Below are 15,839 nucleotides of genomic sequence, written 5' to 3'. Positions count from 1 at the left end.
ATTTTAAGAATGAAGATTATAGATGTGTTTGTGTAATTTTGTAATTGCAATCATAAATTTATTATGAGTTCTATTGTTGGATTATTGTCGTTGGTTATTATAGATGTTTTGTTAGAACTTGTAAGCTTGAAAGCATCATTAGAAGTTAAGAGACATTAATTGAGAGAGATCAAATGATGCTATTTATCCATGTTATCTGGTATTATGGATGGATCATTATGAGAGAACTTTATTGTAGGACGGTGATGATTAACAATTTTGATTGTGTAGGACTTTTCAATTTATTTACTATCACAAAATAAATAGTACAATAGATTTCAATTCATTATAGTAGCAAATATCCATGCATTCTCAATAATTGACACTATAATCTATGGGTACATTAGATTTCATTTATGTTATTTGTATTCATTGAAATTTTATCATGAGTTATCATTTTACACTAAAATTTTATCATAAATTATTGAGCTTTGGATTTCATTTATTGTTATTTGTTTAAATTGAAATCTTATCATGAGTTATTTGTATGAATTTATATTAATTTATTATATTAAATTATTATGATATTTATAATTGACTGAGATTTATAATTTGTTTATTTACAGATGGATCAACAAGAACAATCAAATTCTACATCACAACTTTCAGTTGCTTTGAGTAATATTGAAGCTAGCAAGGCAACTTCCAAAATAAAGAGGAAGAGTATGAAGCCAAGATCAACTGTGTGGGACCATTTCTCTAAATTTCTATATAATATGGGATCTCAAAAAGGCAAGTGTGACTATGTAGAGACCACCATATACATGTCCTTTACCAATAACATACTTTGTTATAAGATCCTAAAAAAGAAAGTGATTAGAAAAAAATGAGACGCACCAATTGAAATCTTTGGTAAGTTTACTCACAAAGATTAAGTTAAAGGCAAGGCTAGGTAAACTTAGCACAAATGATTGAAAAATAGGAGTATCAGTTCTAGAACTCTGAACATTATATGTTGACCCATCAATTATGGTAATAGAAGGTATTGTATGTGATCGAAAGTTAGTAAAGGTATATGAATTACCTAATGATAAATATGATTTTCCTCTTACTCCATGATAGATCTGGTTTTCTTCTTGCTCCCTCATATGGGTCCATCATATGAGTCTTTCAATGTTCGATTTGATAAAAGGACCTGCAAAATAAGGAAAGATGGTCAGGGGTCTACCAGGGATGCCCCCGGTGGAGACCCTCCGACGTTCAAGTCAGGTTCATGAACTGGTGTAGTATGGATAGGCAAGGGTTAGAGAGAAAAAATAAAAAATCTGAAGCTCTGCCTCCAAGAAGGAAGAAGAAGACCCCTTCAAAAGAAGATCCCCCTTCTTTTTACCTACCATGACGTCTCCCCCTCCCTGCTATTATGCTACCTGTCTATGTCACTCAGGCTCGTACGTACGGACGTGTCAGACCCCCTCTCCATGCCAGGCAGCCATTTAATTCTCCCGGCACACGTGCAAGCAGGGCTGCAAAGTGACTGGACTAGTTCCTCTCCCTCACGTCACATCACCGGGCTGGGCTTTTTCCTGCTGGATCTGGGCTCGCGGGTAACCTATCCATCCCAGTGTGTCTGGGTCAAAGCCTGAGATGCTGAGTTGGTCAGCCTAAGGGGTTTTGTGGGTTTTGGGCCAGCTAGTTCACTTAGGCCTGACCTTGCCTAGGGTGGATGAGGCCCAGAGGTCATCAATTGCCCCTTTACCTCCTCAGCAGTTATTCCATAAGTGATGAGGGGGTAAATCTCCATTATGACCGCGCTGCCCTAGAATGGCTCTTGTCAAAACGTCATTTCCTTGCCTTTTTATTTCTTTGTCTCTTTTCTTTGATGTTTGAATGTATGGTGATCTGGAGATGTGTATTCGATGATAAATGATATTTCGCCTTGGCCTGTGCCTCATTTATACTTAGATTATTTTGTTTTAAGTTTTTTATTCACTGCGAGCTGATCCGAGCTGGGAGCACTACCCTTTGCTTTCGTTTATTCTTTTGTGCGTTCCGCATTTGTGGACTTTTTCATATAGGGAGCTCGGCTCTTCGCTATTTCTCCCATACTTAGCTTTATTCTATTTGGTCATTTACTTGTTGTGAGTCCGTCCGTACTGCGAGTTCGGGATCTTGGATTTTTATTCTTTACTTAGGCTTTTATGCCTATAACCTGTGATGCTGCTTGTGCTACAAGCTCGGGAGTTCGGGATTTCGCTTTCTTCACTTTGGTGCCCCGAGCTCTTTTATGAAATCGGACTTAATTTCTTGATTTCTTGTCTAACCTTATACATGCTATATTTTAGCCTGACTGCTTGTTTGTTCAGCTTTTTTTAATTTTTTAATTTTAATTTATATATATAGGCTTATAGCCTCGTCAGTACGGACATAAGGCTAGCAGGGAGGTATGTCTGGCCTCTCTAGGCTTTCGAAGAGATTGACCCTGGGTCGAAGAGCTTGGACTATCTGTTTTGGGTTTGATCATACTAGGGTTCGATTTTTTTGTATCCAATGAGTCAAGACTTTATACTGCCCTGTCCGATCATTCAGAATGGTTCACTTGGCCTTTTACATTGCTCCTGTCCCCTTTATTCTTTGTTTGAGCATTTGGTTCTCGGGTATGTCTCGGTTGTTTGGATTTTTTGCCCCCGAGTGTTTTTTGGGCTGTCTACCCTCAAGCGTTTTGCAGGCTCTTTGCTGCTTAGACCTTTCTCTAGGCTAGGCGAGCTGGTTTAGTGCCAACGGTCAATTCTCGAGGTCGGTGCCTCGTATGATTGCCCCTTGTCTTTTGTTTGGTTCTCTATCTCGGCATTTTGCTTTGGATTCGCTTGGCCTTACTTTGGTCTACCTATTAGCTTTACCAGTATCGAGCTCATTTTCTTGAGATCGGCATGGCGCTTTGGCATTTTGGTTCCATGACCCTTACTTTGGCCTTTAATAGGCCGCATTGCTACATGATACGGGCGTTGGAGCGCCTTAGTTTAATTTCTTTATACGCTGGCTATTTTGCAAGATCGAAGTCTTATTAGCCTGTAATCCGTGCTCTTTTGAGAGGTCGAATTCAGATTTTTTGTTCCAGCACCCTCTTGAGGTTAGGATGGCGCTTTTGGCTATTGTGTGAGATCAAAGTCTCTTTACCTTATGACCCGAGCTCCTTTGGGAGGTCAGATTTTAACTTTTCACTTGTGGTCAAGTGCCCCAATCTTATATGTGAGGTTGGAACTGTGTTCTTATGTGTTGTTTTTATGCGTTGTTATCGTATGCTGCTATTTGCCGTGAGCATACGGTATTTTTAAATAAAAAGCGAAAGAATAGTTCTCTTCATCCTCTCAGCTCAGTTTTATGGTGTGGGCGGTCTTTTTCTGAGGCCATCCACCTACCTCACTGAGGGCTTGCTCAAGATTCAGGCTCTTTGACCTTACTGTCGCTTCCAAACTCTCTAGCCTTGCATGGGATTCAGGCTCATTGGCCTTACTGTCGCTTCATCATCTCAGCTGGTTTTGTGGTGCCGGGGGTCATTTTCTGAGACCGGTCACCTACCTCACTGAGGTCTTACGCAAGATTCAGGCTCTTTGGCCTTACTGTCGCTTCTAGGCTCTCTAGCCTTGCATGGGATTCAGGCTCATTGGCCTTACTGTCGCTTCATCGTCTCAGCCGGTTTTGTGGTGCCGGGGTCATTTTCTGAGCGCCTTACTGTCGCTTCATCGTCTCAGTCGGTTTTGTGGTGCCGGGGTCATATTCTAAGCCTGGTCACCTACCTCACTGAGATCTTGTGCAAGATTCAGACTCTTTGGCTGTAATACCCGGCTAGACTCCGGTATCGGAATTCCTACCGTCCGGTGGAATCTTGGATGTCGGAGATCTCTAGAAGGGTAGAATCATGTTTTATAAAAATGTTTTCATGTTTTAATAGTATTAAGTATGAAATTAAATGAGTTTTTGCCTGAAAAGTCTTTGGAGGAAAACCCAGGTTCGGCCGCCGAAAGTCAAGTTCGGCCGCCGAACGTGCATGCGTTTTGGAGGCACGTTAGGCCCCCGAAAGCATGAGTGAGGGCAGTCCAGGTTCGGCCGCCGAACATTTCATGGATACGGAGGCACATTCGGCCCCCGAACGTGGCCTGGCCAGCCGCCTATAAAAGGGGCACTTAGCCGAAATGGGCGAGCTTTCTCCCATTTTCGGCCACAGCAATCTTCCGACCTTCCCTTTGCAAATCTAGTGTTTTTCCTCCAAATCCCCACCATTTTTCTTGAGTTTTAAGCTTGTACTGAAGGTTTTGAACTGTTGAAACAAGTTTTGGAGCTTTGGGAACTCAGGAGCTCATTTTCGTGGATCTCCAAGTTTAGGTCGTCTCCCTCTCGATCTTCAAGAGGTAAGAGCCGATCTTAAGCTCCTCATGTGTTTTAAGTAAGTTTTAAGTGATTTTATGGGGTAGAATGGCATGTATAGGGTTGTATGAGTTTTTAAGCAAATGTTAGGTTTTATGTGATTCTTGAACAATGTGGCATGTTTGAGTATGCTTGAAGTGTTGTAGTTGGGGTATTTGATGTTTTGAGGCCCCTAGGAACTTGTATGCATGATGTAACTGAGGTATATGCATGATTGGTGAGTTTGGAGGCGAAAATGCACAAAGGAGCCAAGTTTCTGCCCTTTGGCAGAAACCAGGTTCGGCAGCCGAAGGCACTTTCGGCCGCCGAACATGGCTGGTGAGGCAGGCCTTTCGGTTGCCGAAGTTGCCCCCGAAAAGAGACTTTCGTCTCTGTCTGGGACTTTCGGCCGCCGAAGGTGCCGCCGAACATGCATGAGTTTCGCCAGAGCTAGCCAGAGGTGAGTGGAATAAACTTTAAGTTTTTAAAATAAATGAAATATGAATTTTGAGCATGATCCATGCATCATGAATGCCATGAGATATAGTAGGTTGTTTGCATTAGTATCCACGAATATGTGCATTGCATATTATGTTTGATGATGTGGATGGATGTTGAATGATCCATTAGTCCCCCTATGCTATGATGATGATGATACGATATGGAAGACCAGTGAGGCCCATTCTACGCCCCTGGCACTATGTGAGAGAAAGACCAGTGAGGCCCATTCTACGCCCCTGGCACAGTTGGACCATGTTATGCTATGTTATGTAAGAGAAAGACCAGTGAGGCCCATTCTACGCCCCTGGCACAGTTGGTCCATGTAGGGGACTATTGGTGACAAGTTCATCCTTGATGTGATTAGCTGTGATGTGATGCATTTCATGTTAGCATACGTTTTAAATGTTTTACTATTCTGCTCACTGGGCTTTGTAGCTCACCCCTCTCCCCTAACCCCAGATGTGCAGGTACAGGGTAGACCAGAAGGTTAGCCAGGGTTTTTGAAGTATGTTGATGTAATAGTTAGATTGTGGACATGACAATTGTATTAATGTAATGTAAGAGATTCAGTATGTTATGTAATGAGATGAATTGAAGTTATAGATGTGCTTGACCCTATGAGTATTGTAATCCCTTGTTGATGCATGATCTTAGACAATTGATGATACAGATGTAAGCCAACTCATCTCACGTTATAGTGCTCTTTGAGGCATTGTTGAGATCCCACTGAGGGGTCATGATATTGGTTATGCATGTATGTTCAGGTTGAGTTGGATGTTGAAAGAAAAGTTTAAAATTTTTATGCATGTTGTCGATCATGTATGGGATTATACAGTTTTACAGGTTGTGTCAGGCTTGCTATGGGTCCCGGCGGCCTTAAGCCGACCTAGATCCTAGCGCCGGTAGCGGTCCGATTTTCGGGTCGTTACAGAATGGTATCAGAGCCCTAGGTTCATATGGTCGGACCTAGAGTGTCGGGCTCATAGATGTTCTAGAAGGTCAAGCACAATAGGAAGGTCATGTCCACTAGGATAGGATGTGGAGTCCTGTCTTGTATGATGATGTGAAATGCCATGATTTTGTACATGTGCATTGATGATATGCTATGCTATGTGATGTATGTGATGAGGGTTCATGTGTGCCCACATGAACCATATGATGCTAATGTTTGCTTGTTATGAGCTGTTTTTCAGAGAATAGGATGAGAGGAACTCGTCGATCTGCGCGATTGACTGGAGTGCCACCTGAGGATGAGGGCACGAGCGCCCGTCCTCCTACATTGCCTAGGGCAATGTCTTGTAGAGCCAACAGAGATAGAGTGTCAAGGGACCCTAGAAGGTCTTTTGATGCTAGCAGAAGGGGGACTGATAGAGGAGGAAGTTCTTCAGATGTGAGGGAGGTTTTGGAAGAGGATCAGAGGAGGGATGGGAACCTGGATGTGAGCATGCAGGAAGAAGGGACAGGGGAGTCACAGGGAGGCGTTCAGGCCTCGGGGTATGGTTTTCCACCCCATTATCCACCCTTCCCACAGGGTTCAGGGTATCCAATGGGAGGTACATCGGATTACTCCAGCTTTAACCCCTACCCTACCTACATGCCTTATCCACCTTTCTATCCACCTTACCCACAGTACCCAGCTTATCCACCCTCACCCTTCTATCCTAACTAGGCAAACCCCACCTCGGGGAATGCTGCACCTCCACCTCCACCACCTATAGAACCAGCAGCCCCAGTTACTCAACCTCCTAGACCTAGCTCAGTCGATGGGAGCAAGGTAAAGATGACAGACTACCTTAAGCTAGATGCTCCCAAATACAAGTCAGGGGATGACCCCTTTGAGTATCTGAGAGTGGTGAAGACAATAACTGATGAGCTAGGGGCAAGTGACAGCAGGGCCATTCAGATGGCAGGGTTCACTTTAAAGTGCAAGAAGGCACGGGAATGGTTCAAGTGTTATGTGGACCCGAGACTAGACGGTATGACATGGGAAGAATTTGCGAATGAGTTCGCTGGATGGGCTTTTCCAGACAGTTCTAGAGAACTGAAAATGATTGAGTTTGAGCAACTGAGGCAGTCAGAGCACATGAGTGTAGAGGAGTTCACGGATAAATTCTTGGAGCTATTGCCTTTTTCAGGGCAAGCTCTAGATTCAGATACGAAGAAAGCCAAGAAATATGTTATGAAGCTGCATTCCAGGTACTCCTCGTTGGTTCAGTCAGCTGAGAGAGAAAGTTTCCACACTGTGGTGGATATGGCTCGCAGAATGGAGGCAAGTGCTATAGTTGAGGGGTCAGTGAAACAATCAGTGACCCAGTCTTCAGGGGTTAAGGCCCCAGGCTCTTCTTCTTTTAGTGCAGCAGCTACAGGCAGCAAGAGGTGGAGCAGTACCACCAAGAAGCCGAAGAAGAATAAGTTTTGGAACAAGTTGAAATCCGGTCTGGGATTTGGCGGTGGCTCGAGCTCAGGCTCAGATGGTACAGAATGCCAGAGATGTGGAAGACCACACAGGGGAGTGTGTCGAGCTGGGACTAATGCATGTTTCAGATGTGGACAGGAGGGACACATAGCTCGGGATTGTCCTAGAGCGCCTTTTATGGGCCAGCCCCAGCAGACAGCTTCTGGTAGTGTAGCACAGCCAGCAGTTCCAGCCACAACTCAGGGCAGTGGCAAAGGTAGAGGGAGAGGGGCAGCCTCTTCTTCTGGTTCCCGAGGTGAAGGTCCATCAGCTCCAGCCGGGATCTTCACCATGACTCAGCAGGAGGCTAACACATCCAACACCGTGGTGTCAGGTAATCTCGTCATTGGGTGTTCTGATGTGTATGCATTAATGGACCCGAGTGCATCTCATTCATTTATTGCTCCGAGAGCCGTTGAGAGGTTGGGTCTGATAGTCTCTGGGTTAGAGTGTCCCCTATGGGTCAGTGGACCCAAGTGTGACCCGTCAGTGGCAGTGTCAGTCTGCCAGTACAGTCCAGTTTTTATTGAGGGAAAATGCCTCTCCGCCGACCTTGTGGTTCTAGATTTGACAGACTTTGATGTCATTCTAGGGATGGATTGGCTATCTACCCATGGTGCTACCTTGGACTGCAGGGACAAGGTAGTCAGGTTCAGAGATCAGAACGGGTCAGAGGTCATCTTCAGAGGAGACAAGAGGGGCACACCTAGAGGTCTGATATCAGCTCTTCAGGCTCGTAGGTTGCTTAGGAAGGGATGTCAGGGGTACTTGGCTCATGTGAGAGAGCTAGATAGTCAGGTCAGGGAGCCGGCCTCGGTGCCAGTTGTCAGAGAGTTTCAGGATGTCTTTCCAGATGAGCTTCCAGGTTTACCACCTGCTAGGGAGATAGAGTTCGAGATAGAGTTGGTGTCTGGAACTAGACCGATCTCTATCCCTCCCTACAGGATGGCCCCAGCCGAATTAAAGGAGTTGAAAGAGCAATTGCAAGAGCTGGTAGAAAAGGGTTTCATCCGACAGAGTATCTCACCTTGGGGTGCTCCGGTCTTGTTTGTGAGGAAGAAGGATGGATCCCTTAGACTTTGTATCGACTACAGGCAGTTGAACAAAGTCACTACCAAGAATAGGTACCCATTGCCTAGGATCGATGATCTATTCGACCAGCTAGCCGGAGCGGGTTGTTTCTCCAAAATAGATCTAAGATCGGGGTACCATCAGCTAAGGATAAGGGATGAGGATGTGTCGAAGACAGCCTTCAGGACCAGATATGGGCATTTTGAGTTCCTTGTAATGCCGTTCAGGTTAACCAACGCCCCTGCAGCATTCATGGATCTCATGAACAGAGTGTTTAGCTAGTACCTGGATCACTTTGTTATTGTCTTCATAGATGATATCTTAGTGTATTCCAGGAATGCAGAGGAGCATGCCCATCATCTGCGGTTGGTCTTGCAGACTTTGAGGGAACATGGCTTGTATGCCAAGTTCTCTAAATGTGAGTTCTGGCTGAGGAGCATCTCGTTCTTGGGGCATGTAGTGTCAGAGAATGGTATTGAGGTAGATCCCAAGAAGACAGAAACTGTAGCTAACTGGCCTAGACCCACTTCAGTGACAGAGATTAGAAGTTTCTTGGGTTTGGCAGGTTACTACAGGAGGTTCGTTCAGGACTTCTCGAAAATAGCAGCTCCTCTAACCAGACTGACCAGGAAGAATCAGAAGTTTCTGTGGACCGACCAGTGCGAAGAGAGTTTTAAAGAGCTTAAGAAGAGGTTGACTTCAGCACCAGTGTTAGCTCTGCCATCTAGTGATGAGGACTTTACAGTCTTTTGTGATGCGTCCCGTGTGGGACTGGGTTGTGTACTGATGCAGAATGAGAGGGTGATCGCTTATGCTTCTAGGCAGCTGAAGAAGCATGAGTTGAATTACCCCACACATGACCTTGAGATGGCAGCAGTAATCTTTGCACTCAAGATGTGGAGGCACTACCTCTATGGGGTAAAATGTGAGATCTTTACAGATCATAAGAGCCTGCAGTACATCTTGAGTCAGAGGGATCTGAATCTGAGGCAGAGGAGGTGGGTAGAGCTGCTGAGTGACTATGATTGCAAGATTCAGTACCATCCGGGTAAGGCGAATGTCGTGGCAGACGCCCTAAGCCGGAAGTCACTAGGTAGTCTATCCCACATCACGGCAGAGAGGAGACCAGTGGTAAAGGAGTTCTACAAGCTTATTGAGGAAGGTCTACAGTTGGAATTGTCTGGTACAGGTGCCTTAGTGGCCCAGATGAGAGTAGCACCCGTGTTTCTGGAGCAGGTGGCTCAGAAACAGCATGAGGACCCGGAGTTAGTGAAGGTTGCCAGGACTGTTCAGTCAGGCAATGATAGCAAGTACAGATTCGACAGTAAGGGGATCCTCCGCTATGGGAGCAGACTATGTGTACCAGATGACATTGGGCTAAAGGGAGACATTATGAGAGAGGCTCATAATGCAAGATACAGCATTCACCCCGGAGCCACCAAGATGTATCAAGATTTGAAGAAGGTTTATTGGTGGCCAGCGATGAAGAAAGAAGTGGCACAGTTTGTGTCCGCCTGCGAAGTATGTCAGAGGGTGAAGCTGGAACATCAGAAGCCGGCTGGAATGCTTAACCCGCTACCTATTCCAGAGTGGAAATGGGAGAATATAGCTATGGACTTCGTAGTGGGGTTACCGGCGGCGTCCAACAGAGTGGACTCCATATGGGTGATTGTGGACAGACTCACCAAATCTGCTCACTTCATTCCTGTCAGGAGTGGCTACTCTGTGGACAAGTTGGCGCAGGTATATGTGGATGAGATCGTCAGGCTGCATGGGGTTCCTGTTTCGATAGTGTCAGATAGAGGGCCCCAGTTCACCTCCAGGTTTTGGCGGAGTCTGCAGAATGCCATGGGTACTAGGTTGGATTTCAGTACTGCCTTCCACCTCCAGACTGATGGACAGTCAGAAAGGGCCATCCAGACCATCGAAGATATGCTCAGAATGTGTGTGCTGGACTTTGGCGGTTCTTGGAGGCAGCATCTACCTTTGGTGGAGTTTGCCTACAACAACAGCCATCATGCTAGCATCGGGATGGCTCCATATGAAGCTTTGTACGGAAGGAAGTGCAGATCACCTGTTTGCTGGGAGGAAGTTGGAGAAAAGGCCTTGGCAGGGCCTGAGCTAGTAGAGATCACCAGCAGGGTGGTGCCCTTAATCAGAGAGAGAATCAAGACTGCTGCCAGCAGACAAAAGAGTTATGCAGACGTCCGCAGAAGACAGTTAGAGTTTCAGGAGGGGGATCTGGTATTGCTCAAGGTGTCTCCAATGAAAGGAGTGGTTCGCTTCGGGAAGAAAGGTAAACTAGCCCCACGATACATCGGACCCTTTGAAATCTTGCAAAAGATTGGAAATGTGTCGTACAAGCTGGATTTACCTACTTCAATGGAAAGAATCCATCCGGTTTTCCATGTTTCAATGTTGAGGAAGTTTGTGTCAGATCCGAGCAAGGTTCTTAGTGAGCCTGATGTGGAGGTCCAAGAGGATCTCACCTATGTTGAACAGCCAGTACGGATCATAGACACCCAGATCAGAAAGTTAAGAAACAAGGAAATCCCGATGGTGAAAGTCCTGTGGAACCACCACAACTTGGAAGAATGCACTTGGGAGACACGGGAGTCTATGCTCCAGCAGTACCCTCATCTCTTTTAAGGTTAGATCCCTATGTATTTATGTATGTTATGTTTTATGCCATGCTATGTGTGCTAGTTGAGGTACATTCGGGGACGAATGTTCTTAAGGGGGGAGAATGTAATACCCGGCTAGACTCCGGTATCGGAATTCCTACCGTCCAGTGGAATCTTGGATGTCGGAGATCTCTAGAAGGGTAGAATCATGTTTTATAAAAATGTTTTCATGTTTTAATAGTATTAAGTATGAAATTAAATGAGTTTTTGCCTGAAAAGTCTTTGGAGGAAAACCCAGGTTCGGTCGCCGAAAGTCAAGTTCAGCCGCCGAACGTGCATGCGTTTTGGAGGCACGTTAGGCCCCCGAAAGCATGAGTGAGGGCAGTCCAGGTTCGGCCGCCGAACATTTCATGGATACGGAGGCACATTCGGCCCCCGAACGTGGCCTGGCCAGCCGCCTATAAAAGGGGCACTTAGCCGAAATGGGCGAGCTTTCTCCCATTTTCGGCCACAGCAAGCTTCCGACCTTCCCTTTGCAAATCTAGTGTTTTTCCTCCAAATCCCCACCATTTTTCTTGAGTTTTAAGCTTGTACTGAAGGTTTTGAACTGTTGAAACAAGTTTTGGAGCTTTGGGAACTCAGGAGCTCATTTTCGTGGATCTCCAAGTTTAGGTCGTCTCCCTCTCGATCTTCAAGAGGTAAGAGCCGATCTTAAGCTCCTCATGTGTTTTAAGTAAGTTTTAAGTGATTTTATGGGGTAGAATGGCATGTATAGGGTTGTATGAGTTTTTAAGCAAATGTTAGGTTTTATGTGATTCTTGAACAATGTGGCATGTTTGAGTATGCTTGAAGTGTTGTAGTTGGGGTATTTGATGTTTTGAGGCCCCTAGGAACTTGTATGCATGATTTAACTGAGGTATATGCATGATTGGTGAGTTTGGAGGCGAAAATGCACAAAGGAGCCAAGTTTCTGCCCTTTGGCAGAAACCAGGTTCGGCAGCCGAAGGCACTTTCGGCCGCCGAACATGGCTGGTGAGGCAGGCCTTTCGGTTGCCGAAGTTGCCCCCGAAAAGAGACTTTCGTCTCTGTCTGGGACTTTCGGCCGCCGAAGGTGCCGCCGAACATGCATGAGTTTCGCCTTTGTCTGGGAGTTTCGGCCGCCGAAGGTGCCGCCGAACCTGCCTGACTTTCGGCTCTGGAGGGACTTTCGGCCGCCGAACCTGCCGCCGAAAGTGCCCTGTTCAGCCATTTCTTACATGTTTTTATGTGATTGTTTCATGGTGTTTTAAGGGGTTTTTGGGGAGTATGTTAGAGTTATGTTTATGTATGTTTGGTCCCTCATTGGAGTCCACCTGTGTAGGTTCGGACCCGAGGAACCGAGGACCCCAGCAGTGAGCCAGCTGCTACCGAGTTTGTCAGAGCTAGCCAGAGGTGAGTGGAATAAACTTTAAGTTTTTAAAATAAATGAAATATGAATTTTGAGCATGATCCATGCATCATGAATGCCATGAGATATAGTAGGTTGTTTGCATTAGTATCCACGAATATGTGCATTGCATATTATGTTTGATGATGTGGATGGATGTTGAATGATCCATTAGTCCCCCTATGCTATGATGATGATGATACGATATGGAAGACCAGTGAGGCCCATTCTACGCCCCTGGCACTATGTGAGAGAAAGACCAGTGAGGCCCATTCTACGCCCCTGGCACAGTTGGACCATGTTATGCTATGTTATGTAAGAGAAAGACCAGTGAGGCCCATTCTACGCCCCTGGCACAGTTGGTCCATGTAGGGGACTATTGGTGACAAGTTCATCCTTGATGTGATTAGCTGTGATGTGATGCATTTCATGTTATCATACGTTTTAAATGTTTTACTATTCTGCTCACTGGGCTTTGTAGCTCACCCCTCTCCCCTAACCCCAGATGTGCAGGTACAGGGTAGACCAGAAGGTTAGCCAGGGTTTTTGAAGTATGTTGATGTAATAGTTAGATTGTGGACATGACAATTGTATTAATGTAATGTAAGAGATTCAGTATGTTATGTAATGAGATGAATTGAAGTTATAGATGTGCTTGACCCTATGAGTATTGTAATCCCTTGTTGATGCATGATCTTAGACAATTGATGATACAGATGTAAGCCAACTCATCTCACGTTATAGTGCTCTTTGAGGCATTGTTGAGATCCCACTGAGGGGTCATGATATTGGTTATGCATGTATGTTCAGGTTGAGTTGGATGTTGAAAGAAAAGTTTAAAATTTTTATGCATGTTGTCGATCATGTATGGGATTATACAGTTTTACAGGTTATGTCAGGCTTGCTACGGGTCCCGGCGGCCTTAAGCCGACCTGGATCCTAGCGCCGGTAGCGGTCCGATTTTCGGGTCGTTACATTGGCCTTACTGTCGCTTTATTGTCTCAGCCGGTTTTGTGGTGCCGGGGTCATTTTCCGAGCCTGGTCAGCTACCTCACTGAGGTCTTGCGCAAGATTCAGGCTCTTTGACCTTACTGTCGCTTCATCATCTCAGCCGATTTTGTGGTGTCGGAGGTCATTTTTCGAGGCCGATCACCTACTTCGCTGAGGTCTTGTGCAAGATTCAGGCTCTTTGGCCTTACTGTCGCTTCATCGTCTCAGCCGATTTTGTGTTGCTAGGGTCATTTTTTGATGCCGGCCACCTACCTCACTGAGGTCTTGCGCAAGATTCAGACTCTTTGGTCTTGCTCTTTCTTCTGAATTTTTTCTGCAAAATAAGAGTTTGCATAGAGCGTATATAACGAGAATGCTCGTTGTTAATTCAATAATGTTCATCAATAAATAATATGCCGCACATGACACTTAGCTTCATATTTAAGATGAATGTAAATATTAGCTCTAACTAACAATATTAACTCATGCAATTTAGAGATTCAATAAATAATATTTTGAATTTGTAAATTTCTTCAAGATTTTTCAATCTATAAAATATATTATCTTTTTCTTAGGAATGTCTGTGCTAACATTAATAATAAAATTTTCATGACAATACTTGAATTTTAATATTATGTAAGCAATTATCAAGATATCTAAACTCAGAGAAGTATACTTTAATTAAATTTAACATTATTATTTACATGCAAAGCATATCTTTTAATAATCTATGAAATCCTTTGTATTTAATAATAATTAATTAAAAACAATTGCCAGTAACTAAAGGCAGTCTTGAAATTCTAAAGCAAAATAATAAACATACACAATAAGAGGCAATTTTGAACAGTAGGAGACTTTTCACCTGAGCTCTTCCGCCGATCTATTTTTCATCATTTGTTGTGCAGTCTGACCTCGCCTATTTGTTGTCCAGTCAGAGAGCTGTCCAATCTACCCAACCTGCTTCATTTTTTCTCGCAGATCCTTCTTTTTTTTCTTTATTAATTTTCTCTCTAATTTACTAACTTGGAATCCTATAGCCGACCTGCCCATGTAACCTTTACAATATATATACGACCGACCTCACAATTTCAACAAATATATACGTCACTTTTTTTTTCTATAGAAAATATTAAAATTTTATACTCATAGATAAATATTTCGATATGAAATTTCACTTCACCAGGTTTCAAAGAAAAAGTTAGTAGTAATAAAATTCAATAGATATTAAAATAAACTATCTGAAAGACTATCAAAATATTCCTGAACATAATGAATCTTTCTTTTCAGCTGGGTTATTGTAAACCTCCAACTTCCTTTTTGTATAAACTTTCATACCTTCATGTGGATCTCAATGGGTGAATTTAGGAACTTTAGAGATAATAAAAATCTCTTTCGTTCCCATAGACAGCGCCAATTGATAAATCTAATTTTCCTCTTACTCCATGATAGATCTGGTTTTATTCTTGCTTCCTCATATGGGTCCATCATATGAGTCTCTCAATGTTCGATTTGATGAAAGGACCTGTAAAATAAGGAAAGATGGTTAGAGGTCTACCGGGGATGCCCCCAGTGGAGACCTTCCGACGTTCAAGTCGGGTTCATGAACTGATGTAGTATGGATAGGCAACGGTTAGAGAGAAAAAATAAAAAATCTGGAGCTTCGCCTCCAAGAAGGAAGAAGAAGACCCCCTCAAAAGAAGATCCCCCTCCTTTTTACTTGCCGTGACGTCTTCCCCTCCCTGCTACTGTGCTACCTGTCTATGTCACTCAGGCTCATACGTACGGACATGTCAGACCCCCTCTCCATGCCAGGCAGCCATTTAATTCCCCCGGTGCGCATGCGAGCAGGGCTGCAAAGTGACTGGACCAGCTCCTCTCCCTCACGTCACATCACCGGGCTGGGCTTCTTCCTGCTGGATCTGGGCTCGCGGGTAACCTATCCGGCCCGGTGTGTCTGGGTCGAGGTCTGAGATGCTGAGTTGGTCAGTCTAAGGGGTTTTGAGGGTTTTGGGCCAGCTAGTTCACTTGGGCCTGACCTTGTCCAGGGTGGATGAGGCCCAGCGATCATCACCTATCATGTGATCTATGGCCCAAAATCGATGATCCATTTGTGTGATGAGGAGATAAGACAAGTTTTACCTAACTCAGAATTAGAAGACATTGGAGTGGACCCTCTCAACAGATCCTGATACTACGCGTATTCTTCAATTGAGATGGAAGCAATAGTCTTAGAGGAAGAGCCGGACGCAGCAACATTAGCATCCCTTCGATTCTTGTTTTGCAGTTTCTTGCAATTTTTCTTCATGTGGCTAGGTTTGTTAAAAAAAATCACTTGGATCACTGCTCTTGACAGCATCTCTACTCTTATGGGCATTTTTCTTACCTGCATTAC

This window comes from Manihot esculenta, chromosome 17 (assembly GCF_001659605.2).
Source record: "Manihot esculenta cultivar AM560-2 chromosome 17, M.esculenta_v8, whole genome shotgun sequence".
Classification (NCBI taxonomy): domain Eukaryota; kingdom Viridiplantae; phylum Streptophyta; class Magnoliopsida; order Malpighiales; family Euphorbiaceae; genus Manihot; species Manihot esculenta.
The sequence above is the reverse complement of the archived record's forward strand: the minus strand, read 5'-3'. Positions refer to the sequence as shown.